The following is a 27,005-nucleotide window of genomic DNA, read 5'->3' on the forward strand; positions in this document are numbered from 1 at the left end:
TTTCAGGTATCTGATGGATGATATGATCTTCCCGAACTAGAATTCTGTGGCATGGTGTGTGGAATTATCCCATTGTGGGGAAATGATTTAATCATCAACATTAACCAAAACCCAAGCATTTACCAGCTGAGTAAAACTACTATGGCTTGGTACTCCTAGAAGTCCAAACCTCAGGTTTTCTAAAACCTTTGCTGCTGAAGTCAACTATAAATAAAACAGAAACAGAGTTCAAAAAGCATGGCTGCATTCACCTATCATGACAAGTTCACTGTGGTGGAGGTTCATTTATTTGACAAGTATTTGGGGATCATAGGCACTATTCTAGGCACTGGGAATGCAGCAATGAACCAATCAAAGTTCCCACCCTTAAAGGAGCTGCAATTCTAGTATCAGCTAAAATATTCTCACATGGTTGAATGTCGTGTGACTTTTCTCCCCTACTTATTAATTAGATCCATGCTTTGGAAAAGATAAGAAGAAACAGTAAATATAAAATTGAGTCACTGACCTCCTGAAAGGTCCTGATATCTCTTAACAAGATGGGAGAGAGAAAGAGACAGACTCTACATTATCTTTTCTACTTGGAAAACACTAAGTAACGTCTGTGCATTTTCAGGGATCCAGATGCAAATTCATCATCAGTATGCATTCCTCTGCCAGCTGTAGAGCACAGATAAGCAGCTAAAATATTATCACTTCCTAACCAAAAAAAAACAAAACTACCTTCTTGAAAAACAAAAACACAGTAATCTGCCAGAAACTGTAACTTAAACTTCATCTTATAATCACATTTCTATACCAAAGAGTCTTTCACTGGTAATAAGTCTCTTGAACCAGCAACACATAAGACAATGTTGAACACACCAAAAAAAAAAAAAAAAAAAAAGCTCTGTTTCAATACATAACCCAGGGTCATGGGATCAAGCCCTGTATTTAAAAAACATTTTTTAAATAAAAAGGGAAAGAAAAACATTCCTAATCCAGAAATTCATAGCTCCTCATGGAAATTTAAATTTTCCTAATTATAATTCTCCCCTTTAACATATTATATGATTATCTCTTAACATGAGACTGCAGACTCTGTCCCTGCTTCCTACTGTTCAAAGAATAAAATTTTAACTACCTTTTTTAGGACAAAACACCTAAATGACCAATCCCTATGAAGATAAGCAATTTTACAATAAGGTCTCAAAAAGGTTTGTTTTTTAATGTTTATTTATTTTTGAGAGAGAGAGAGAGAGAGAGACAGAGTGTGAGCCGGGGAGGGGCAGAGAGAGACAGAGACACAGAATGTGAAGCAGGGTCCAGGCTCTAAGCTGTCAGCACAGAGCCTGACGCGGGACTCAAACCCACAAACTGTGAGATCATGACCTGAGCCGAAGTTGGACGCTCAACCGACTGAGTCCCCAGGCACTACTCAAAAAGTTTTTAAATATTTAAATTATGAGCTATTTCTTATGTACTCAATAGAAAAAGAAAACTAATCAAATGAGACAGGTAACAAAAACCAAAAATACAAAAAAGGACAAAAAAAAAAACAGGCAACTAAAAAACTAAGCAAAATTCAACACATCCCATCATTTTGAAACCTGCAGATTTATACTGCTTAATATGCTTTGCTCTGGACCCTGCCCTCAACAAACAAAAACAGACTCTCCAAACTCCCACCCATTTTATACCAAAGCTCCCCCCACCTCACAGCTGCATAACAGGTTTCTTTTCTTGAAAAACAAAATTTAATATGAAGGTCAGTTTACCATGGGAACTCAACAGTGTGCCCATGTATAAACGAGCATGATTATCCTGTTTTGCCCAGGTACTTGAGATGTTTAACACCAATTCTAGGAAAAATGTAAATAAACTCTTCAAAAAAATAGCTATCAATATCTCAATCTGCATACTGTTTATTAGTATATTAATATTATATTTAGGAATGTTAATGTTCCTCTCCCAGTCTGTAAACAGACTGTCCAAAGTTCTGGTTTTGTCCACTCAGTATTATACAGGGTAATGGGCATCAAAATGGACAAGTACCAGAAAGCTGAATGAAAATGCACGTCTACCTTTTAAGCATACAACTTAATAATGAAGAAACAGATCTGAATTTTTAACTGCTGTATTCATAATTAAAAACTGCCCAATTCCAGCTAGCCAATAGGTACATTCAAGAAAAGAGAGACAAAATTCAAGTAATATAGGCTATGTGCAATGAAAAGAATCCACTCTTCTACTGGCCTACTTAAAATGTATATTCTGGCAATTAGGTAGGGGGCTACTCATATTTTTGAAAGCAAGCCAATAAAAACCCAAATAACTTCCAATAACCACACACTACAACATAGGCTCTGTTTAAAACAGCATGTTCAAATACCTACTCTTTCGAAGCAGTTCTCAATTATTAAATAGTCAAAAGACCAGAAATTGTCTTGACCAGAACACCATCTTCTTAAGACCATCCTTTTAATATCATACAATTTAACAGAAACCCAGGAAAAGACCTACCCTTTTAAACTACTAACATTTATCTTATGTAAACAGAGAGAAACATGTGACTGTCATCCAAACAGATACAAGGGGAGAGAGAGAAAAAAAAAAAAAAACCTTTTCAGCTGAAGTCAAAAAGTAGAATTCATCAACATGCTTTACAGGAAAGGAGGGCAGAAGTACCACGTTAAATCAGGGCTAATAAGAAACTAGCTATTAAGCAAAAGAGATTTCTCCTTTTTTGTTTTGAAATAACTACACTAAAATAACAACTCCTAAAACTCAAGTCATGGGTTCATACTGAAGATAAAAAACCAAACTCTGAATTTTAAAAATTCTTAAGCTATCATTTTGCTTAACCCAGTAAGGGGAAAAGGGGAAATGGAGATTAAAAAAAAAGTATATTCGCTTAGATTACTTCTATTCATACCAAACATATTAAAATATTGGTAAAATATCCTTTAAAACAAGATGAAAAACTTCTCAAATAGCCTAATCTAAACCAATTCTGGGGCTCCTAGGTGGCTCAGTTGGTTAAGCATCTGACTTCAGTTCAGGTCATGATCTCCCAGTTTGTGAGCTCTAGCCTCAATTTCTCTCTCTCTCTCTCTCTCTCCCTCTCTCTCCCTCCCTCCCTCCCTCCCCTTAGCTCTCTTATGCTTTCTCGCTCTCAAAAAATAAAAATAAACCTGTTCTGCATAAATTATGGAATATTCCAAGCATATTGTTTATACATCACAAACTTATACTATTCAATTCAACATGAAAATAATAATCCATGCAATTCAAATTCTCAAGTTTCCAATAAGCATGTAAACATATCTAATGTCAATCAGCACCACTCATAAGTTTCTTGCATTTTTCAACCTGAAAACAGTTTGTCAGAGGAACTAATGTCTGTAAGGGGCAGAAGGACAAATGCGTTTTATCCAGCTCTCTGGATAAACAGCAGGCCTATGACTTGAACACCACATCTGTGTACTACTGTTTTCAATCAGGACATTTAAATATGCTAAAATGCAAAGATATATAAGACTTTAGAAAGAGCTTACCCTTTTTCTTTTCTACTGATTTATATCTTCAGTCTTTAACCTAAATCCTACATCCTATAGCATATGGTTATATTTTCAATTACCAGTATTTCCATGCTGTGGTATACAGACCACTGGCGAGATTTGAGAAGACTTAAATGGAACACAAATATCTTTTAAAAAAAAAACAAAAACTGTATTTATGCTAATGAGCACTGAAAAAAATATTCTGCACTTATCTTTTCAATTCATTAAAAGTCTGAAACCATTCATAAGCAGACCTGACCAGGGCCACATTCAACAGTATCTAGTCCTTCCCCCACACAAATGATAAGCCTCTCTTTAAGGTTTATGCTACCACCAGAGAGCTCTGGCATCTCTTGATTGCTTTTACTTGATTGCTATTACTACTAGCACAGTACCACAAAATACAGGGTCTCCATAGCACCTCCAAGTCTACATATCCTAAACAAAATCCATCACTGGCCTCCTCCTCCTCCCTCCACCACTCCTTCTTTCTTCATACTCCACTGGAAATCTTGGTAGGCCTAGGTTTTCAAGGCTAGAAAACATTTTAATCTATTTCCAATAACAAAACCTAACACCAATTCCCATTACTTTCCCTGAAATGCTCGATTTCCATCTTTCCATTCCATGCCACCAGTATCACCACCATTTGGTTTAGCTAACTAATTTTTAAACATTTGTTCATTTAAAAATTAGACCTTAGGGGCACCTGGGTGGCGCAGTCGGTTGAGCATCCGACTTCAGCCAGGTCACGATCTTGCGGTCCGTGAGTTCGAGCCCCGCGTCGGGCTCTGGGCTGATGGCTCAGAGCCTGGAGCCTGTTTCCGATTCTGTGTCTCCCTCTCTCTCTGCCCCTCCCCCGTTCATGCTCTGTCTCTCTCTGTCCCAAAAATAAATAAACGTTGAAAAAAAAATTTTAAAAAAAAAATTAGACCTTAATTACCTAAGAAACAAAATTACCAGTTAGGATTCAACTGACAACACAACTGTTTCTGGTCAATTCCTCTTTTTTTCCCCTCAATGCCTATTTATTTTTGAGAGAGAGACAAGCAGAGTGTGAGTGGGGGAGGGGCAGAGAGAGGAGGAGACACAGAATTCGAAGCAGGCTCCAAGCTCTGAGCTGTCAGCACAGAGTCCCACACGGAGACGAACTCATGAACTGTGAGATCATGACCTGAGTCTAAGCCACCCAGGTGCCTCTAATTACTTACAACCGGCTAAGCCACCCAGGCGCCCCTAATTACTTACATTTCTATGTGTTCTATACAGATTATGATTTCCTATGCAAGGTCGTTTTCCTACTCAGAACCCAAGGGCCTTACACTATGTTTCAATGAGAGGCACTACAATATAGTGCCACTACATACGATTAGGTATGATCACAGGTTCTGGAATCAGACAGTTCAGGATGTTAATTTTGGCTCCAAACTTACTTGTATCAGTTTGGGAAGTTCACGAAGTTTCTCATCTGTAAAATGGAAATAACATCAGAAAAGAGAGTTACTGAGCTAGTATCTTCAAACAAGTGAATACTAATCCTGACAGGGAGGAAAAACACGCTCAATAACTACATTTTTAATTAAAAAAAACATGCAATTTAGGTAAACACAAAAAATTAACCATGGTCTTCTACTTACCTACCCACTAAATGTTTCAAGCACACTCATGTCCATTTAAAACATCTGTATTCCAGTTCTTACCATAAATGCAACAGTTCTACCTGCCTGCCTTCATGTAGAATAAGCCCTTGCAACTGAAAGATCTGTTAAGTTTCCAGTATTGATTATAACCTTTCGAAGTCCAAAATAAAAAAGTAGTATGCAATTTTGCTGCAGCAAAAAGCTTAGTTATAGGCATTTTGAGACTTAAGAACAAATCACTTAACCAAGTGAGCCAAACAACATTAACCACTATTCTCAACACAATTATCAATGAACTCTCAAGGTACCATAATTGTATCTGTCAAGATCTAGGGCATCCCTCAAGAACAAAGTCTCCCCAAAACAAGGCCCTTCCCTCTCGAACAACCAAGTCTCCCCCAAATGAGGATCTTATTCTTCCCCTCTAGGACATTCTATGTTCATTCCAAATTCCTTGCCATTGTTTATGTTGTTTCCTATACCCAGACTGGCCTTTTCTCTACCAACCAGATCGTCAGAGCTTTTCTAGTATTTTAGGCCACTAAACTTTTACTGTATCTTTGCAGGTACACATGATTTAACACTGATTCTTTTTTTTTAATTTTTTTTTCTTAATGTTTTTTATTTATTTTTGAGACAGAGAGAGACAGAGCATGAGCAGGGAAGGGGCAGAGAGAGAGGGAGACACAGAATAGGAAGCAGGCTCCAGGCTCACTAACAGACTGTGAGATCATGACCTGAGCCGAAGTCGGACACTCAACCGAATGAGCCACCCACACTGATTCTCTTTTATCAAATTCTACCTCTCTCACTCCTCCAAACCCCTCTCCCTTCCCTTTCTCCTTCTCTTTCTCACTCTCTCAAAACACACACACAATGTATTTACTTGAAAAATAACTAAGGGGCGCCTGGGCGGCTCAGTTGGTTTAGCATACGACTTCAGCTCAGGTCATGATCTCAGTTTGTGGGTTCGAACCCTGCATTGGGCTCTGTGCTGACAGCTCTGAGCCTGGAGCCTGCTTTGGATTCTGTGCCTCCCTCCCTTTCTCTCTCAAAAATAAACATTAAAAATAAATAAAATCAGGGTGGTTTTGTAAAGGTAACACTGCTTTAAAACAAGGATACATAATATAAAAGTGACAGCAAGAGGGAAGTGGTTTTAATCTTCTTTGACCTCTTTGAGGCTATCATATAAAAGCCATTCTTATGATCAAGTCATTCCTAAAAAATCCTTTTTACATTTCATTCTTTGTGTAATAATTTTGCTTCTACCCGAAAAAACTGGATTCCTTCTCTGTCCTTTCCTCAACTTTTCCTGAATTGACAAAGGAAGAGCAAACAGGTTCACAAATTGGTGAGACTGCAAAGTAGTTTCTTCCAACATGAAGCCAAGAGGATTTTTCAGTCATATATATTTAACACTTTCTGATAACTGGCAAAGAACCTGAATGGTACAGCATCCACATGAACAGCTAACTCTACAGCACCAAAAAGCAATGGTAGGATTTGGCATGCTAGTTAGAAAAAACAAGGCCATTTTTTTAATAACTTTTTTTTTTTTTTTACAGTGACAGCAAGAACAGGGAGAGAAAACACTATCAGTAGAACCTCATATTAATGGGCCAACTGTGACCAGTTGTTAGGGATGTTTTAAACAGCCAATTTTATTCAGCACTTCTCTATATGCCAGGCACTGTTTTAAAAGTATTGTATGTGTTGGGGCACCTGGATGGCTCAGCCGGTTAAGCATCCGACTCTTGATTTCGGCTCAGGTCATGATCTCACGGTCGTGAGACTGAGCCCTGAGTCAGGGAATCTGTGCTAGATGTGGAGCCTGCTTGAGATTTTTTCTCTTTCTCTCTTCTCTCTCCCCCCGCCCTCCTCCCACTTTCTCTTTCTTGCATGCTTTAAAAAAAAAAAAAAAAGAATTATATTATCTCAATTAACCCCATAATAATTCTATACATAGTGACCATTATAGTTGAAAAAACAGCTGAAAAAACAGATACAGAGAAGTAACTTTCTCAAGATTATAGCAGTTGAGAAGCCAGAATTCAAACCCAAGCATTCTAGCTCCACAGTTCACATTATAAACATCTGGCCAAACAGCCTTCTCCATTCAATAAGTCTGCTAATATAATTTGATGCTAACTATACTCCTCATAAAGTGAATCCAAGTAAGGAGCCCTTATATACTGAGAATATGTTTCTTATATACTACATATGCTACTATATTTTTTATAGAGCAGCATAGGCTTTATTAAGTTTCATTCTCCCACAAAACTAAAGATTTTCATCAGTGTTTTATTATCCACTTGAAGTATGCTACTTGACACTTGTTCCTAAATATTTTTAATATTGTTCCTAAATATCTTTATTCTTTACAACCTCTTCTCACTTGTCAAGCCAGTCCCGAACTCGAATTCTACCCTCCAAGGGGCTGAGTCATCCGTGAAGTTAATGAGCATACTTCCCCATTCCATCAACTGTATTAAATTTTTTTTTAATGTTTATTTTTGAGAGAAAGAACACAAACGGGAGAGGGGCAGAGAGGGGGAGACAGAATATGATGCAGGCTCCAGGCTCTAGGCTCTGAGCTGTCAGCACAGAGCCCGACGCAGGGCTCAAACCCACAAACCACGAGGTCTTGACCTGAGTCGAAGTCAGACACTTAACTGACTGAGCCACCCAGGCACCCAACTGTAACACTCTTGAGAACATTATATAGTTGAGAGCACAATCCTACTATTTGTTGTCTCTCTCTTTCATCTGACAGCAACCCACCAGTAACAATGAATATGAAACCTCTAATCTTTGCACCATTTATCAATAAGACAGATTTTCATCTCTTATGGATGAAGATGCCACCAGAGACAGAAGCTTTTGTAAAGTTAAAATCCACCCACTGCTGTGTCTGTTCCACAGACCTAGCACCATAGTAAGATATCACTTTGTAGGACAAACTGACTTTTGTCAATTTGTTATTCTGTTATCTTTAAATAAAATCATCACAAATTATTTTTGGGGTCAAATACCTCAAAATTCTTTTTAACTTTATTAAGGCATTACTGAAGTAAAACAAACTGCACATGTTTAAAGTGTTTTTTCAGGGTTTTTTTTTTGTTTTTACTGTAGTAAAATAGACATATTTACAATGTTAACCATTTTAAGTGTACAACTGAATAACCTTTTTAGTACATTCACACTGTGGTGCAATCACCATCACTATCCATTTCTGTAACTTTTTCATCATCCCAAACTTCATTTTTAAGGCTGGATAATACTCCACTGCATGTACATACACCACACATTTTGTTTACACATCCATCCACTGATGGACATTTAGACTGTTTCTACCTTTTGGCTACTGTGACAGGTGCTACTATGAACATTAGTGTACAAATACGTTAGTCCCTGGTTTCACTTATTTTGGGTAGATACCTAAGAGTGTACTTGCTAGATCATACGGTAATTCTGTTTAATTTTCTGAGGAGCCACCACAGTTTTCCCTCAGCAGCTGCACCATTTTATATTCCCACCAGCAATGCACCATATCCTTGACAACCCTTTTCCACTTTTTTGATAATAGCCATCCTAATTGGTGCGAAGTAGCATCTTATGGTTTTGATTTGCATTTCCCTAATGACTAGCAATGTTGGGCATCTTTTCATGTGTTTACTAGCTATTTACATAACTTCTTTGTTAAGAAATGTCTATTCAAGTCTCTGGTTTTTTAGTTGGGTTGTTTTTGGGTGTTGTGTTTTTTAATATATTCTGGATAGTAATCCTTTATCAGATATAGGATTTGCAAATATCTCCTCCCATTCTGGTGCCTTTTCACTCTTGAAAGCATACTGATACGTTAAGTTTTTAATACAGTTCAACGCATCTATTTTTTCTTTTGCTGCCTGTGCTTTTGATGTCATATCCAAGAAACCACTGCCAAATGCAATGTCATGAAATGTTTCCCCTGTGTTTTCTTCCAGAAGTTTTATAATTTTAGCTAAGTTTACATCTTTGATCCTTGATTACTCAGATAATTATGAAAGCACAAAGATCATGCTTTCAAATCCATAGATAAACTTTTTTAAATGTCCAACTTCGGCTCAGATTATGATATCAAGGTTTGTGAGTTTGAGCCTGGTCTCAGGCTCTGTGCTGACAGCTCAGAGCCTGGAGCCTGCTTTGGATTCTATGTCTCCCTCTGCCCCTGCCCCACTCATGCTCTGTTCATGCTCTCTCTTTCTCTCTCTCTCTCCACTCCTCCCTCCCTCCCCCCTCCCTCTCTCAAAAAATATTTTTTAAAAAAACTCCTTCTCTTCTTCTAAAATCATGGCTCCCAAGCTGTGTGCTGAGGCATCTTGGGGGTACCACAGTAAATTCACAGGGGCACTACCGGGACTGTTTAAGTTTTTGAGGGCAACACAGCAAAAACTGACCTACGTGGACCACACAAACAACTATCTGAGGTCATTCATAAGTTCAACATTAGCTTAAAAAACTCCTTTTCAGTGATATGTAAGACACAGGGGTTTTAGCAAGTCGCTATGACAAAAAGTATCCTGCAAAAACCAATGTCCAACAGGAAACAGGTGGAATATCTAATCTGATTACAAGGTTTGAGAATTTGTTTGGTACCTAACAGGAACACATATTAAAATGTTTTCTTTCAGGGCGCCTGGGTGGCTCAGTCGGTTAAGCGTCCGACTTCGGCTCAGGTCATGATCTCACGGTCCATGAGTTCGAGCCCCGCGTCGGGCTCTGTGCTGACAGCTCAGAGTCTGGAGCCTGCTTCAGATTCTGTGTCTCCCTCTCTCTCTGACCCTCCCCCGTTCATGCTCTGTCTCTGTCTCAAAAATAAATAAAACATAAAAAAAAAAATGTTTTCTTTCAAATTATACTTATCAATTTTTCAAGTAGCTAAATTGTTAGGAAATAAACACTTCAGTTGTTTGGCTCTAATTACTTAATAAACGGAGCTATTACTATTTCTTTTGGTGGAGGGGCACAGTGGAAAATATTACTGAGACACTAAGAGGAAGGAGAGACTTTGGACTGTAGAGTCATGAGCCTGAGAGAATCACACTAATTACCAGAGAGATGTAAAGCTAGAATAACTGAGACACTGCACCCTCAATTCCAAGTCCCCATGTGGTTGTCACAGTTCAATTAAAACCACACCTTCTCTTGTTTATTTATTCAAGCTCTAATTCAGTTTGTCACCAACAACCAAGAATCCTGAATAACAAAATCACATGATTCACACATTCACCTTGATTTCCTTAATAAACTCATAATTAAATAATGTATACCAGGTTTTTTTTAAACAACCAAAGAGGCAGAATTAGGGCATGACTGTAACTCAAATACAAATCATCCCATTTACTATTTCCTATATTAATTGAACACAAGGTACTATTAGATACAGCATGCTTAGATAAAATTTAGTTTTTAAAGTTTTACAGATTTCTTCTTGACAAAAACTCATTTAAGTTAAACTTTCACAGCATGGTTGAGACACCTAGGTGGCTCAGTCAGTTAAGCATCTGACTCTTAATTTCAGTTCAGGTCATGATCTCAGGGTTTGTGAGTTTGAGCCCGGCGTTGGGCTTCCCTGCACCCTCACCCCCCAGCCCCCACTCCCGCTGACAGTGTGGAGCCTGCTTGGGATTCTATCTCCCTCTCTCTCTACCCCTCCCCCACTCACACAAGCTCATACATGCACACTCTCCCTCCCCCTCAAAAATAAATAAGCTTTAAAACTTTCACAGCATGGTAATACAAATTATACCATATTTTTTTTAACATTACAAATTAGACAATTTCTAAATCTAAAAATTACTGTATACTCAAAAATTACAGCTTCAAACAAAAAATATATATACACTTTTTTTTTTTTTAATATTACAGAATAAGAGAGTACAAGCAGGGGAGAGGGGCAGAGGGAGAGAGAATCTTAAGCAGGCTCCATGCTCAGTGCAGAGCCAGCTGCAGGGCTCAATCCCACAACCCTGGGATCATGACCTGAGACAAAATCAAGAGTCGGTCGCTCAACTGACTGAGACACCCAGGTACCCTAAGAAGTAAAATATTCTACTGTATACATATTACAAGGCATCAAGTATTTTCTTAAATAATAGTTAATTCGTTTCCAGAAATAAACATGGACCTTCTATTAACTTTGATTTCTGGAGAAATCTGCTTTTATTATAAATCAAAGACAGTGATGATTTCAGCAATGGACACAATAGTTCATCATAACTGTTAAAAAAATATTTCATTCAGAGATAAAAGTAAACATTTACAAAATATATATACCAACCAAATTTGGTACACACAAGAAATATACCAACTGAAAATGGCAACTACAGGTAAATTTTATGTTCTATAATACTTACACAGAATTACCACGAATAAAGTTTTATCAGAAAGAAAAGTAATCAGCTGGCTAGCAATCAACAGTTTTATTATTGCTAATCGAGTATTCTGCCTTGGTCACATCACCTAAAAATATTAATGAACTTGCTCCTCAATGAGTGTCACTTTACTATCATCTAAAGAAAACAATCAACCATCTTACTTCCCCAAGAGTATCCATATTCATTTTCATCCTGTCCCGTTCATGTTCTGTGTCCATATAAAAAGTTGGATTTGGGGATGCTTGGATGGTTCAGTCAGTGGAACACATGACTGTTGTTCTCGGGGTTGTGAGTTTGAGACCCACATGGAGTATGGAGATTAAAAAGTTGGGGGCACCTGGGTGCCTCAGTAAGTTAATCGTCTGGCTCTTGGTTTCAGCTCAGGTCATGATCTCATGGTCTGTAGGTTTGTGCTGACACCAAGGAGTCTGCTTGGGATTCTCTCTCCCTCTCTGCCTCTCCCTGCTCATGTGCCCTCTCTCTCAAAATAAATAAATAAATTTTTTTAAGAAGTTGGATTTGTGGGGTTTTTTTAAATATTTAAGTAATCTCTACACCCAATGTGGGGCTCTCAGAACCCCAAGATCAAGAGTTGCACACTCCACACACAGACTGAGCCCATGAGGCACCCTTGGATTTGTTTTTTTAATCTTATATATGTATGAACATACACATGTATTTAGCCCCAGTCTATAAAATGCAAATTTTTCCCAGATTACTTCCCTTTTGACTATTTTCCCTAGACAAATGTTTATTTTCTTGTAGCACTGTTTAATACTAATCCATTCAGTATACTTAAATACCTTTAATATTTAAAGTGCCTCTTACCCCAGTGCAACTCTGATCTAATGAGATTGCCCAAAATTTCTAGAGTAAAACAAGAGTCTGAAGTTTTAAAAGCTTAAACATAAACCTGTGAAAACTGTCATTAACCTGCAACTCAAGTAAACCGCCCCCTCCCCCCCCACAAGAATATATACTATGCAGTCTACTGAGTTGTATAAATTCCTGGAGGCCTAAAGATGAAGAGGAAAGAAATAAACAGAAATGTTAGGAAAAAAACAGAAAGGCAAATATGGAATTCAACAATCTGAATATATGTTAATGTAAAGCAACTGAGGTTTCCAACAGTTCACTGGCATCTGATATAGAGAAATGAAAGCAGGAGATAGAAGAAAACAACACTCCCAGGAATAGTATGTATTAAATGAAGAATCGAGTGAGCTTTATTTGTACCACTGTGCACATGCACAAATTTAGGTTAATTATGTCTCCCTCCTAATGTAAAATGTTAGCTCCTAGTTTATTTAATACATCTCTGGTTTTAATCTTTCCCATGCATTCAAACCAGTTATTACTGAACTTTCTAATTTTTTTTTAAAGTAGGCTCCATGCCCAGTACAGAACCTAACAAGCCTTCCTCCAGTTCACTACAAAATTAATGGGGCTAATATTAAGTTAAAGCAGCTTTCATCCCTGGATGAAGTCAAGTCATAAAAATGCACGTAATTAACAAATTTCACAGTATTATCTAAAATTTATACCTTAGCCTCTAATATATCAATTCACATTTTGACCCTGACTCCAGTCTATTTATGGCCCAAGGCAACTCCCTCCACGTCTACTTATGTAATCAAAGTCCAGCTCCTAAGCTGGAAGGAATCCAAACACAGAAAACCTTATCACAAAATCCTAAGCAAAAAACCCAAATAAAGGTTAAAACACTTCCAGCAACACCAAGTAATTCAAATTACCAACCTGCTGAAGACAAACTCAAAAAGCTGGATGAGGGGTGCCTGGGTGGCTCAGTCAGTTGGGCATCTGACTTCAGCTCAGGTCATGATCTTGCGGTCAGTGGACTTGAGCCCAGCATCAGGCTCTCTGCTGACAGCTCAGAACCTGGATCCTGCTTCAGATTCCATATCTCCCTCTCTCTCTGCCCCTCCCCAGCACACGCTCACTCCCTCTCTCTCTCAAAAATAAACATAAAAAAATAAATAAATAAATAAAACCTAGGTGAAATATTTAAAATTCTTTTATAAGTGGTTCATTCCCAGGTTTTGGCACCAAAAAAATTAAAAAATAAGTATAATAAAATTCTCTTAAAAGCAAAGACATAAAAACACAGTGAGCTATTATCAAAATCAAACTCACTAAGATATGAAAGATGACTGAAATTCAGAGATATGAGTCCAATACTTGGGTCAGTTCCTGACCTTGGGTTATAGGTTATTTGCTAAAACTGAAGAGAGACTGAGCTGTACATCCCATCACCCTCCACATTTTAAACTGAAAATTTAAGGAAACAGAAAATTTGAAAAACACACAATGAACAAATATCATGTAAATATTAAAGAAAAAACTGGTTTGGGTATACTGATACAAGAAAAAGTAGACTTTAAGGCATTATTAGAAATAAAGAGGAGGAACATGCCTGGCTGGCTCAGTAGAACATGCTGACTCTTGATCTCCAGGTTGTACGTTTGGGAGCCATGTCGGGCAGAGATTACTTTAAAAAAAAAAAAAAAAGTGAGGGGCACCTGGGTGGCTCAGTCATGATCTCCATGTTTGTGAGTTCGAGCCCCACATCAGGCTCTGTGCTGACAGCTCGAGCCTGGAACCTGCTAAGCATTCTGTGTCTGTCTCTCTCTCTGCCCCTCCCCTGCTTGCACTCTTTCTCTCTCAGAAATCAACATTTTTTAAAAAAGAGCAAGAAGCAATACAATCCCAATCAAAATATCAGCAGGGTGTGTTTTGTTTTTGGAGAAGATGATGAAAGGATTCTAAAAACATAAAAGGTCCAGGAATACCCAAAATGCTCTTGAAAAAAAGGGGAGAAATCAAAGTGGAAAGATTTAGTATAACAGGTATTGAGATTAAACCATATTAGCTAAAGATGGGGGGATACTGGCACAAGGAAAGACCAATGGAACAGAATAGGGAGCCAAGAAACATATGCACATGTAAATAAACACCTGATTTATGCAAAACAAAAAAAAAAGTAACAAAGAACAGTAGGGAAAGGGAAAGGACAGGCCTTTCAATAAAGTATTTGGGTCAGCTGATAACCACATGGAAAGAAAATGAAGTTGGTCACTATTTCATACATTATAGACAAAATCTAGTGGGTTACTAACAGTGAAAGGCAAAAATACAAATCTTTAAAAAAAAATGTTTGAGGGCACTGGCTGGCTCAGTTGGTTAAGCAGCCAACTCTTGATCATTGGCTCAGGTTGTGATCTCACTGTCTTGAGACTGACAGGTGAGGCTCTAGGCTGAGCGTGGAATCTGCTTGGGATTCTCTCTCTCTCCCTCTGAGTCCTACCCCCATCACCATCTCTCTCAAACTAAATTAACATTTTACAAAAATGTTTGAGAAGAAAATTTTTTCATGACCTCTGAGTAAAGAAGATTTCTAAAGTAAGACACAAAAAGTAACCATAAACGGGGGGAGGGGGAGAACTAAAGTTTGACTAATCAAAAATTTCTATTAAAAGACCACAAAGGCACTGAAAACAAAGCCAAACAGATGGACAAAAATAATTGCCAAATTTAACTGCCAAAGTATCCAGAACACATAATGAACTACAAATTAGTATTTTTAAAAAAGGACAAGTAATCTGAAGTGCCTGGGTGGCTCAGCCGGTTAAGCGGCTCTTGGTTTACCACTCTTGGTTAACCACTTGGTTAACCACTCTTGGTTTCAACTCAGGTCACAATCTCATGGTTTGCGAGTTCAAGCCCCACATCAGGCTCTGTGCTGACAGTGCAGAGCCTGGTTGGGATTCTCTCTCCCTCTCTCTCTGCCCCTCCAAAGCACATGCTCTCTCAAAAATAAGTAAACTTAAAAATTTTTTTAAATAAAAACAGACAAATAATCCAATGGAAAAATGAAGAAAATAAGCAACTGCAGAAGAAATGCAAATGACCAATAAAATAGGCAAAGACGCTCAAACCCAATAATCCAGCAACTCCAAATTAGAACCACAAGATATGGGGTACCTGGATGGTTGTGTGTACAACTTCGGCTCAGGTCATGATCTTGCAGTTTGTGGGTTCGAGCCCCACGTCAGGCTCTCTGCTGTCAGCACAGAACCCACTTCAGATCCTCTGTCCCCCTCTCTCTCTCTGCCCCTCCCCTGCTGGTTCTCTCTCTCTCTCTCTCAAAATAAATAAAAAAATAAAAAGAATTAAAAAAAAAAAAAAAGGACTGTAAGATACTACTACATACTCCCCAAATTTTTCATCAAAAATTGAAAACACTGACAATATCAAGTGTTGATAAAGATGTAGAGCAATGGAAACTTTCACTCACTGCTAATGGGAATGTGAACTGATAAATCATTTTGGAAAACAACATGGCATTAAAGGTAAAGATACATATCCTGTGTCCTGGCAACTGTGCTCCTAGGTGTACACCCTAAAATGCGATAGCACCAGAAGAAATATATAAGAATATTCATAGCAGCATTGTTCATAGTAGCCCAAACCTGAAAACATCCCAGACGTCTAGCAACAATAGGATAGTTTGTAATGTTATTTTGTACCATATAACAGCAATAAAAATGAACTAGACCAACACAACACATAGGAAATGTGCAAAAGATAGAAAGTACATACAATTCCATTCAAAACAGACTAAGCTATTGTTTATGGATGCATAAGTAGGTAACAATACCAATAAAAGTCAGTACCATGAAGAGCAGGACAGAAGTTAGTTATTTCTAAGAGGAAAGGAGATAATCTGTGTAGGAAGGAACAGAGACCAACCAGGGTAGCCTTCTGGGGTGCTAGGAATGTTCTACTTACTGACATGGAAGGTGGTGACATGAGTGTTCACTATACAGAACCATTCATTACACTGTACATTTGTGTTGTATGCACTATGTGTGTCTCACACACACACACACACACACACACACACAAAGTTCAAAAAAAGACAACTTGGGAGAAAGAAATGCATGAGAATAACATTTGTGACAATGTAATTTTTGGAGCAAGGGAAGGATATTCAAGAATCTTCTATTCTAGGGGCGCCTGGGTGGCGCAGTCGGTTAAGCGTCCGACTTCAGCCAGGTCACGATCTCGCGGTCCGTGAGTTCGAGCCCCGCGTCAGGCTCTGGGCTGATGGCTCAGAGCCTGGAGCCTGTTTCCAATTCTGTGTCTCCCTCTCTCTCTGCCCCTCCCCCATTCATGCTCTGTCTCTCTCTGTCCCAAAAATAAATAAACGTCAAAAAAAAAAAAATTAAAAAAAAAAAAAAAAAAAGAATCTTCTATTCTACACACACAAAAAAGTACAGAGTTTTATTTGGTTGAGAGTGGGGATATAAGCAATGAAAGCAACAGAACAAAGTAGCTTACAAAACTTATGAAGACCACAGAAAGAGGAAAAGATAGGTGTCTACCTTCCCAAAGTCATGCTGCCTCTGTATGCCAGAAGCTACAAATGTCCTGAGGATAAAAGAATGTTTTGAACACCACTAATATCATTCTCATTCAACTCAGATCAATACCTTTTTATCCGCTTCCTATCCTCTTGAGGAGTAGAAAGAAAAGCCAGTAAACTCAAAGTCTACTTTTTCCCCCCATCATGATCAAAATACTTGGTCTAGGAATAAAACTGCAAAACTAACAGGCAAGTCAGAAAGAAGTAAAGGTTAAATTCTTATCTAAAACAACTGACAATGAGAGTATCTTAATATATTTATCCCCTCCATCCCTAAGAGTGGCAAAGGTAGACATGAAAACTACACACATCACATAGCTCAAGTGGTCATGGAAGGGCCAATATACCCAAAAAATTAAAGGCATTCAAAAGGCAAAATACTGATTGCTTTTACACAAGAACTTTTATGCTACAAATGTCATACAAAAAAATGTGATTATTAGGGGGCGCATGGGTGGCTCAGTTGGTTAAGCTTCCGACTTCACCTCAGGTCATGATCTCACAGTCCAGGAGTTCAAGCCCCACATCAGGCTCTGTGCTGACAGCTCAGAGCCTGGAGTATGCTTCAGATTCTGTGTCTCTCTCTCTTTCTGCTTCTCCCCTGCTTGTGCTCTCTCAAAAAAAAAAAAAAAAAAAATTAAAAAAAATTTTTAATGAAAAAAAAAAAAAAAAAACAAACCTGATCATTGTGGCACCTGGCTGACTCAGTCATCAGAGCATCCAACTCTTAATCTCAGGATTCTAAGTTCAAGCCCCATGTCATGTGTAGAGATTACTGAAAAATAAAATCTTAGAAAAGAAAAACAATCTCAGTTGAGTATCTGACTTCAGCTGAGGTCATGATCTCATGGTGTGTGAGTCCAAGCCACGCATTGGGCTCATTGCTATCAGCATAGAGATGGCTTCAGATCCTCTGTCCCCACCTCTCTCTGCCTCTCCCCTGCTCACACTCTCTCAAAAATGAATAAACATTTATTTTAAAAAACAAAAAACAGAAAACTTCTGAGGGGGCACCTGGATGTCTCAGTCAGTTGAGTGTCCAACTCTTGATTTCGGCTCAGGTCGTGATCCCAGGGTTGTGGGATTGAGCCTGTGTCTGGTTCTGCGTGGACATTGAGGAGCCTACTTGAGATTCTCTCTCTCCCTCTCTGCCCCTCCCCCACTCACACGTGCTCTGAAAACAAATATATAAACATTAAAATATATATATATATCTGATTATTTAATGGGTGCAGAGATTCCATTTGGGATTATGACAAAGTTCTGGAAATACACAGTAGTCAGTGACGGCTGCCTAACATTGTGAATATGCCACAGCAGTTAGTGAAGGTTGCAGAACTTTGTGAATATACTTAATACAAACGAGTTGTACACTTTAAAATGATTAGAATAAATTTTGTTATGTATGTTTTCCCCACAATAAGAAAGATTTTATTTTTTAAATTGTTAAAATCTCTGCTTATTACAGAGACCATTAAGGGGCAGCTGGGTGGCTCAGTTGGTTAAGCATCCAACTTCGGCTCAGGTCATGACCGCACGGTTCGTGGGTTTGAGCCCCATGTTGAGCTCTGCACTGACAGCACAGAGCCTGGAGCCTGCTTCAGATTCGGTGTTTCTCCTTCTCTCTCTGTGCCCCTCCTTGTTTCTCTCTCTCTAAAATAAATTTAAAAAAAATTTTTTTTAAAGACATCATTAAGAAAATGAAATTCAGAGTGGGAAAAATATTTGCAAATACATATATCTGATAAAGGATTCATGTCCAAAGTATATAAAGAGCAAACACAAATCAATAAGAGAATGAAATTTTTTTGGACAGAAGATTTTCAACAGAAACCTTACCAAAGATGTATCGATGGCTAACAAGCACATTAAAAGATGTGCATCATCATCAATCATCCAGGAAATGCAAGTGAAAACACCACAATGAGATACCTTTTCACACCCACTGGGATAACTAAATTAAAGAGAATTACAAGAACAAATGTAAGGATGTTAAATAACTGGAACTCCTACATGGCTCATGAAAGTGTAAATCTGGCATTACCACTTTGGAGGACACTTTGTCAGTTGCTTATAAAATTAAACATCCACCTATTCTGTGATCCAGCAATTCCACTCCTTGGTATTAACCCAAGAGAAGTGAAAACACATAGTCACGAAAAGGCTTGGACACAAATGTTCACAGCAACTTTATTCATAATAGCCCAAAACTGCAAACAACTCAAAATGTCCAGAATCAGGTGGTCAGATAAACAAATTGTGGTGTATTTCTTCAACAGACTACTACTCAGCAGTATAAATGAACAATATGAACGAATCTCAAAGTCATCAGGCTGACTTAAAGCAGCAAATTGCAAATGAGTAAATATTATGCAATTCCATGTAAATGAAAAAGCAGGTAAAACTAATCTACAGTGACAGAAACAAGAACAATAGTTTGGGAAGGCAGAGAAGGGGAATAACCAGAAGGAGGCCATGAGAGAACTTTCTAATGTAAAGTTTTGTATCAGGGTTGAGGCAGTGGCTACACAGCTGTAAACATTTACTGAAACTCAAACTGCACACTTCCATCTGTGCATTTCACTATAAAAATTCCATTTTTTTAATCCTAAAATCCTAAAGCAGAGCCTCTAACCCTCATCCACAAGTAGTAGGAACAGTATCTTTAGAAAAAAACTGTACAACCAGATCATATGTACCACTCTCCCTAGTTCACTACTCATTCTAATCTCTCTCTCTGAGGGAATGCTTATAAACTTGTGGTCTTCCCTATAACCAGAGGACATGCATTTAACAGGTGATCAGTGTTCTGGGTAGTGTCTGAAGTTCTTTTAAGGTACAGAAATTTCCGTGAAGTTAACTAGCCTCCAAGGAGATCAAATTCATGACATGATCAAGGGAATGTGTTATATGATGGTTTTAGTCAATCACCTAGCACTTTTAGTCAAGGAAATGGTTGTTTAACCACTTGCTAGTCTGCTGGTGAGAAGAACAAAGAGAAAAAATGTTGGACCTTTGAGAAGTTTTAATTTCCTACTTGGAAAAAAGGGGGAGGAAGGAGTTCTAGTTTCAGTTCCCATCAAAACTCTCACCTGTTAAAAGTATAGTAATAATATTAATAGTTAACAGCGTGGGGCTCAGTCGGTTAAGAATCTGACTTCAGCTCAGGTCATGAACTCATGATTCATGAGCTGGAGCCCTGCTTCTTTCTCTCTCTCTGCTCCTCTTGGGATTCTCTCTCTCTTCCTCTCTCCACCTTGTGGGATTCTTTCTCCCTCTCTCTCTGCCCCTCATGGGGCGCTCTCTCCCTCTCTCTGTCCCTCACTCACTTGTGCCCTCTCTCTCTCTCAAAAAAAAAAAAAAAAAAGTTACAACTGCTATCCAAAAGTCTACATCAATTGTTATTCTTTTGTATAATACCTCCATACACATGAAGTTATCCTAGAATAATTTCTACCTTGAGAACTTTAAAGTTTCATTAAAAAATTTTATCATCAGATGCTCAACGTCACTCCTCATCAGGGAAATACAAATCAAAACCACACTGAGGTACCACCTCACACCGGTTAAAATGGCTAAAATGAACAAATCAGGAGACTATAGATGCTGGAGAGGATGTGGAGAAATGAGAACCCTCTGGCATTGTTGGTGGGAATGCAAACTGGTGCAGCCACTCTGGAAAACAGTGTGGAGGATCCTCAAAAAATTAAAAATAGATATACCCTATGACCCAGCAACAGCACTACTAGGAATTTACCCAAGGGATACAGGAGTGCTGATGCACAGGGGTACTTGTACCCCAATGTTTATAGCAGCGCTTCCAACAATAGCCAAATTATGGAAAGAGCCTAAATGTCCATCAACTGACGAATGGATAAAGAAGATGTGGTTTATATGTACAATGGAAAACTACTTGGCAATGAGAAAGAATGAAATCCGGCCATTTGTAGCAATGTGGATGAAACTGGAGGGTATTATGCTAGGTGAAATAAGTCAGGCAGAGACAGATACCATGTATTTTCACTCATATGTGGATCCTGAGAACCTTAACAGAAGACCATGGGGGAAGGGAAGGGGAAAAAAGAAGGTACAGAAAGGGAGGGAGGCAAACCATAAGAGACTCTTAAATACTGGGAACTGAGGGTTGATGGGGGGTGGGGGAGAGGGGAATGTGGGTGATGGGCACTTAGGAGGGCACCTGCTGGGATGAGTATTGGGTGTTGTATGGAAACCAATTTGACAATAAATTATACTTAATATAAAAATACATAAACATTTTTTTAAATGTTTATCTTCAGAAATTAATACTCAACTTAAATTACTGGGAAAACCAGCACAGGGCTTTTGTTAAAAGTAGTTCTAGCTAACCTCAATTAGCATGTTTGAAAAGGTTTCAAAAGTTATCTCAAGCGTGAGGTAAGCACATGACTGAAAGTCACAACTCAGGGTCATCAATTTTAAAAGTTCATCTCTACAAAACCTCAGTCTCTGAATAAAACAAAACAGTCACCTCCAATACAATTCCTTTCCCATCTTTCAGATCCATAGTGTTTTGTGTCTTTTACTCTTATTAAATAAGAATTTGTACTGTGACACTCCTTAACCATATCTTAAGTTAGAAAATAAAACTAGCCTAAAACAGTTTAAGAATATTTTTAAAATTAATTTATTTTTAATATACATCCAAATTAGTTAGCATATAGGGCAACAATGATTTCAGGAGTAGATTCCTTAACACCCCTTACCCACTTAGCCCATCCCCACTCCCACAACCCCTCCAGCAACTGTTTGTTCTCTATATTTAAGTGTTCTGTGTTTTGTCCCCCTCCCTGTTTTTATATTATTTTTGCTTCCCTTCCCTTATGTTCATCTGTTTTGTCTCTTAAATTCCTCATATGAGTGAAGTCATATATTTGTCTTTCTCTAATTTCACTTAGCATAATACCCTCCAGTTCTATCCACATAGTTGCAAATGGCCAGATTTCACCCTTTTTGATTGCCGAGTATTTTAAATTCTAATATAGGACATATTTTCTTCAAATGAAAATAGTATATACTAATGCATCAAAATTGGAAAATGTACACAATTTATCTAATATCTGTTGAAGAACTGAACACATTAACCATGACAGGTCCAGCTTTACGGGTGCACAACTCGTGCAGTCACACGACTCCATGCTCAGTTTAATGCTGTGCTACAACCATTTTGAAATTCTTAATATTTTTTTGAAAAAGAAACCCTGCAAATTATATAGCCAGTTCTGAGCAAGGGATCTACGGAAAAACAGGGAAAAAATTTTACAACACCATTTATCCAATGACCAAGAAAAATTTAACTCTGGGTTCCCTAGTCAGTACAAAAAATTTTTCCCCTTAAGCATGACAGAAGTGCATACATGGTTCCAAATCAGGCTCAGATTTCAGAGGTTTGCACCTACTGAAGTATCAATTAAAGTATCAAGCTTTTGCAAGTTTATTCCCTCATTCACAGATTTTAGATCCTTTATGAAATGCAATTTGAGGTTTACTTCATCAAGACCTAAAAAGTAGATCTAATTCACCAAATTTTATATTCTAAAAACTAGTATTTTATAAAAACAAATCTTCAAAGTTTTATGAAAGAAAAAAGTTAACAAGCACACAAAGAAAATTGACAAGTTGCTCCTAAGACTCAAGACTGCTGTGATCAAAGGTAAACAGCATGTGGTAAAGAAAGGAATTTCTAGCAAAGAATGTCTTGATGCTCAGTAGGCACTCAAACAACTAATTTTTATAGCCATTTAAAGTGTCGGCATTCTCCTGAGAAAAAGATTCAACCCTGCTTGATAAGGATATTAAAGCTAATATCCTAACAAGTGAAGACAAAATATAGTAAAGCTAAAATATTCATAAGTAATGACAAGAAACAAACACATAGAAAGTAAGATGGTATATCACAATGAAGCTTAATCCATTATCAAAAAGTATCTTACGTTTGTCAGCTATAGAAGTAAGTGCTTGACAGAAGGTTCTGGAAAAGGGGTAAAACATAAGCCTTTAAATCCAAAAATCAGGGATGCCTGGGTGGCTCAGTTGGTTAAGCATCCGACACTTGGTTTGGGCTCGGGTCATTGTCTCACAGTTCACGAGTTTGACTCCCGCATCGGATTCCAAACGGACAGGGCAGACAGAGCCTACTTGGGATTCTCTCTCTCCCTCTCTCTGCCCTTCCCATACGCACACGTGCTGCTCTTTCTTGCTCTCAAAATAAATAAACTTAAAAAAAAAAAAATCCAAAACTCACATCAAATTCTCCAGTTAGTCTTTTAGCCAAGGTCAGTAATATCAAAAACATAAGCATCTTAAAACTCAAATGGAAAGGATGAAGGGGTACTTTTTTTTAACATTATAATTTTATATTCCATTCAAAGAAATTAACTTGGGGGGACACCTGGCTCAGTTGCTGGAGCTTGTGACTCTTAACCTCGGGGTTAATTCGAACCCCATGTTGGCTGTAGAGATAACTTAAATTTTTTTTTTAATCTTAAAATTAAAATTTTTTAAAAAATAAATAAATAAAAAGATGGGTTGCCTGGCTGGCTCAGTTGGTAGAGCATGTGACTCTTGATCTCAGGGTTGTCAGTTCAAGCCCCATGTTGGATGTAGACATTACTTTACAATAAAATCTTTTTAAAAAAATTTTTTTTAAGAATTGAACTTGGAAAACTGTGAAGAAAAGCAGTTTGGGGAATATGGGAATACACAAGAGATTTTGCCAAAGGAAATAGATGGCTATTAAAGGGAAAACTTAGGTGTCATTCAATAATGTTCTACTATAGATTATTATTAAATAGTAACATTAAACCCACCAACATTTTCTGAGAATGTTAACAAAGCAAGAAATCCATTCACTCTAAAGCTGAATATTTTTTTTAAATACCCTCAAGCCAGATACTGCTTTCTACCCACTTCTTAAAGCTTATTTCAGCACTGAGACAATCTAATCTAATGGAGAGAAAGTCAGGAAATCAGGTTTTCCATTAAACTCCCAAGCTCACCAACCTCAGAGCTGGCATCTAGTACAGGAAAAGGCTCCAGGGAAGGAAGGAAGTCTACTTGCCCTGCATTACTGGGCTCTAAGTTTGTGTTGTTATGGGCACCAGCACAACAGAACAAACATAAGGGCAAGGAAGCAAAAAGCTGACCAGTTAAGACATTTGGTCCATGTGTTCAGTATATTAATGAGACTATAACCACCTAAAAGTTCCCAAGCACAACAAAATGCAGAGTTTCAAATACACACACACCCTCTTTTATATATATATATATATATATATATATATATATATTTATTTATTTATTTACAGTCTTCACCCTAAATATATATATATATATATATATATATATATATATATATATATATATATATATATATATATAAAATGGGTTTAGGGTCCATACTGTAATGATACTATAGAAGTTTAGAAATCTTTAGAATCTTTTATTCTTCTTTCTGATGCTGGTCCAAATTACAATTATAGACGATAGAACAGTTAGAATGCAAACCCATCTAAGGGATTTCAGAACAGATAACTGATTTTGTCTCCAGCCTCTAAACCTCCCCCTAAAAGGGTATAGGAAGATAAAATATCATTCATTCAACCAGACAGTAAACCTAATCAGAAAGGCAAATTCTTTTTCAAAAGACGGTATTTAAGACTAGATCTTCTACTTTTCCTCTTTTATCCTACTGTCCACAGCTTGTGGCAGAGTGGAGCAACATGATTTCCCCTTTTACTCTGTACTGTCACTTCAGTTTCTGTGGTTTTAAACAAAGGCTTCAAGGAGAATATCAGAGTTTAAGAATTAAAAACATACACTAGCATTCTACAGATTGTTACCTTTTAGGCATTCTTGCTCAGCTTGAGAGGCAGGTTGACTCTGCCTCAAAACCTAATTCAGGCATTTATTAGTTCTATAATCTTGAGCACGTCTCTTTTCGTTAACATGTTTCTGACAACAAAAATATCTCACAGTGTTATTATAAGGATTAAGTTATCTAATACACAGAAACAACTAGCAGTGTACCCAGATACTTAGTAATCACATACATGTTAGCTATTCCCATTAATACCCCCATTATGTATCAGTAACTTAGTTACACCACACACTCTCCAGGTACTGGTTTCTTGAGCTCTCAAAAGAAATATAATTATCTGTCTTGCCAAAACAATCTCATCGGATTACTGGAAAATAAACCAATATACATTAAAAAAGCTAATAAAAGGCTTCATTATAGAAGTATCCATTACTCTGTTCACAAGAACACTATAGTTTTTTTTGTGTTTTTTTTTTTAACGTTAATTCAGTTTTGAGAGACAGAGTGCAAGCAGGGGAGGGGCAGAGAAAGAGGGAGACACAGAATCTGAAGCAGGCTGTCCAAGCTCTGAGCTGTCAGCACAGAGCCCAATGTAGGGCTCAAACCCATGAGCTGAGAGATCATGAGCTCAGCCAAAGTTAGACATTTAACCAACTGAGCCACCCAGGTGCCCCACAAGAAAACTATAAACACTGCATACAAAGCTCTGTTTGAATACTATAATAGAACATTACAGTCTTATAACAAAACTAGACTAAAGGGCTAAATATTATTTTGTTAAACAAAACCAAAGTCTGAATAAGTACCAATATCATATTTAAAAGCTAGTATTTACTGAACTATGGGCCTATCACTGAGCTATGTACTCTTCATACAACATCTCATTTTAATCTTCATAGGGTTGTTGAAGTAGGTACTACTGACCCCACTTCAGTGAGGATTGCAAGTCTCCCAAGGATTAAGCAATTTGCCCAAGTTCAAAGATCTAGTATATTTCTATATTCTAAAATCCCACGCTAGGGGCACCCGAGTGGTTCAGTCAGTTGAGTGTCCCACTCTTGATTTCAGCTCAGGTCACGATCTCATGGGCCATGAGATCGAGCCCCACATAGGGTTCTGCACTCACAGCGCAGAGCCTGCTTGGGATTCTCTCCCTCTCTCTTTGCCCCTCCCCTGGCCATGCGAACATGCATGCGCTCGCTCTTTCTCAAGAATAAGTTAACATTTAAAAAATAAAATAAAAACCACGCTAGAATGGACACCTTACCATAATGTGACATGATCACTTGAATTCAGTTTTCCCCTAAAATAATATCTTTTCAAATTCTACAAGTACTAAAACTTAAACACTAAGGAAAAAGATTACATTATAAATTTTAACATTAAAATGCTAATATAACAAAAGAAAACTTCTGAAGTTACATGTACAAGAGAAAAATTGGGCTCCAGTATATACAAACAGGGCATAAGGAAAACACCACCTTCCTTAGGTACTTCAACATGGATAGTTGCTCATTTGGTGAGATGTGAGCTAATACATTTAGTGTACAGAGTTAAATTTTCACAAGCAAATATACTCACTTCGTAGATTGTAAGCATAATATAAATGCCTTTATCCATAAATAAAATGCCCTAAAAACAAGTACTATTATAGGGAAAACAGGTAGGGGAATAATGTGGCTTGAACAAGCACAGGTATGGGGCACCTGAGTCGCTCAGTCGGTTGGGCGTCCGACTTCAGCTCAGGTCATGGTCTCACAGTTTGTGAGTTCACGCCCCACCCCAGGCTCTGACAGCTCAGAGCCTGGAGCCTGCTTCAGATCCTGTGTCTCCCTCACTCTGCCCCTCCCCCACTTGCACTCTCTCATGCACACTCTCTCAAAAATAAATAAGTGTTAAAAAATTTTTTAAAAAAAAGCACAGGCACATCATCTCTGTGAGAGGTGGTGATAAGGGACAACTAAAGCCGCTCCGTTAAGTTTATGTACCACCTTGATACTTCATAGTATTAATGTGCAAAGGACACTGACAGACTATATAGCCTGATTAATACCTCTCAGTTCAAAATTTATATGAAGACACTGTAATATAGTAAATCTG

The 27,005-nt window shown here is 37.8% G+C and overlaps 1 protein-coding gene across 18 annotated transcripts in view; it reads right to left on the minus strand.

Moving 5' to 3' along the window:
* Window positions 1-27,005, minus strand: part of MTMR3 (myotubularin related protein 3) — a 146,518-nt gene that overhangs the window by 65,682 nt on the left and 53,831 nt on the right. For 13 of the 18 annotated variants that reach the window (XM_043559301.1, XM_043559306.1, XM_043559298.1 and 10 more), the window contains exon 2: window positions 4,976-5,010. The exons of the other annotated variants lie outside the window; for them this stretch is intronic. The gene's annotated coding sequence lies outside the window, so the exon portion shown is untranslated. The remainder of the gene's footprint in view (window positions 1-4,975; window positions 5,011-27,005) is intronic. 18 annotated transcript variants of the gene reach the window in all.

This window comes from Prionailurus bengalensis, chromosome D3, assembly GCF_016509475.1.
Source record: "Prionailurus bengalensis isolate Pbe53 chromosome D3, Fcat_Pben_1.1_paternal_pri, whole genome shotgun sequence".
Lineage (NCBI taxonomy): Eukaryota > Metazoa > Chordata > Mammalia > Carnivora > Felidae > Prionailurus > Prionailurus bengalensis.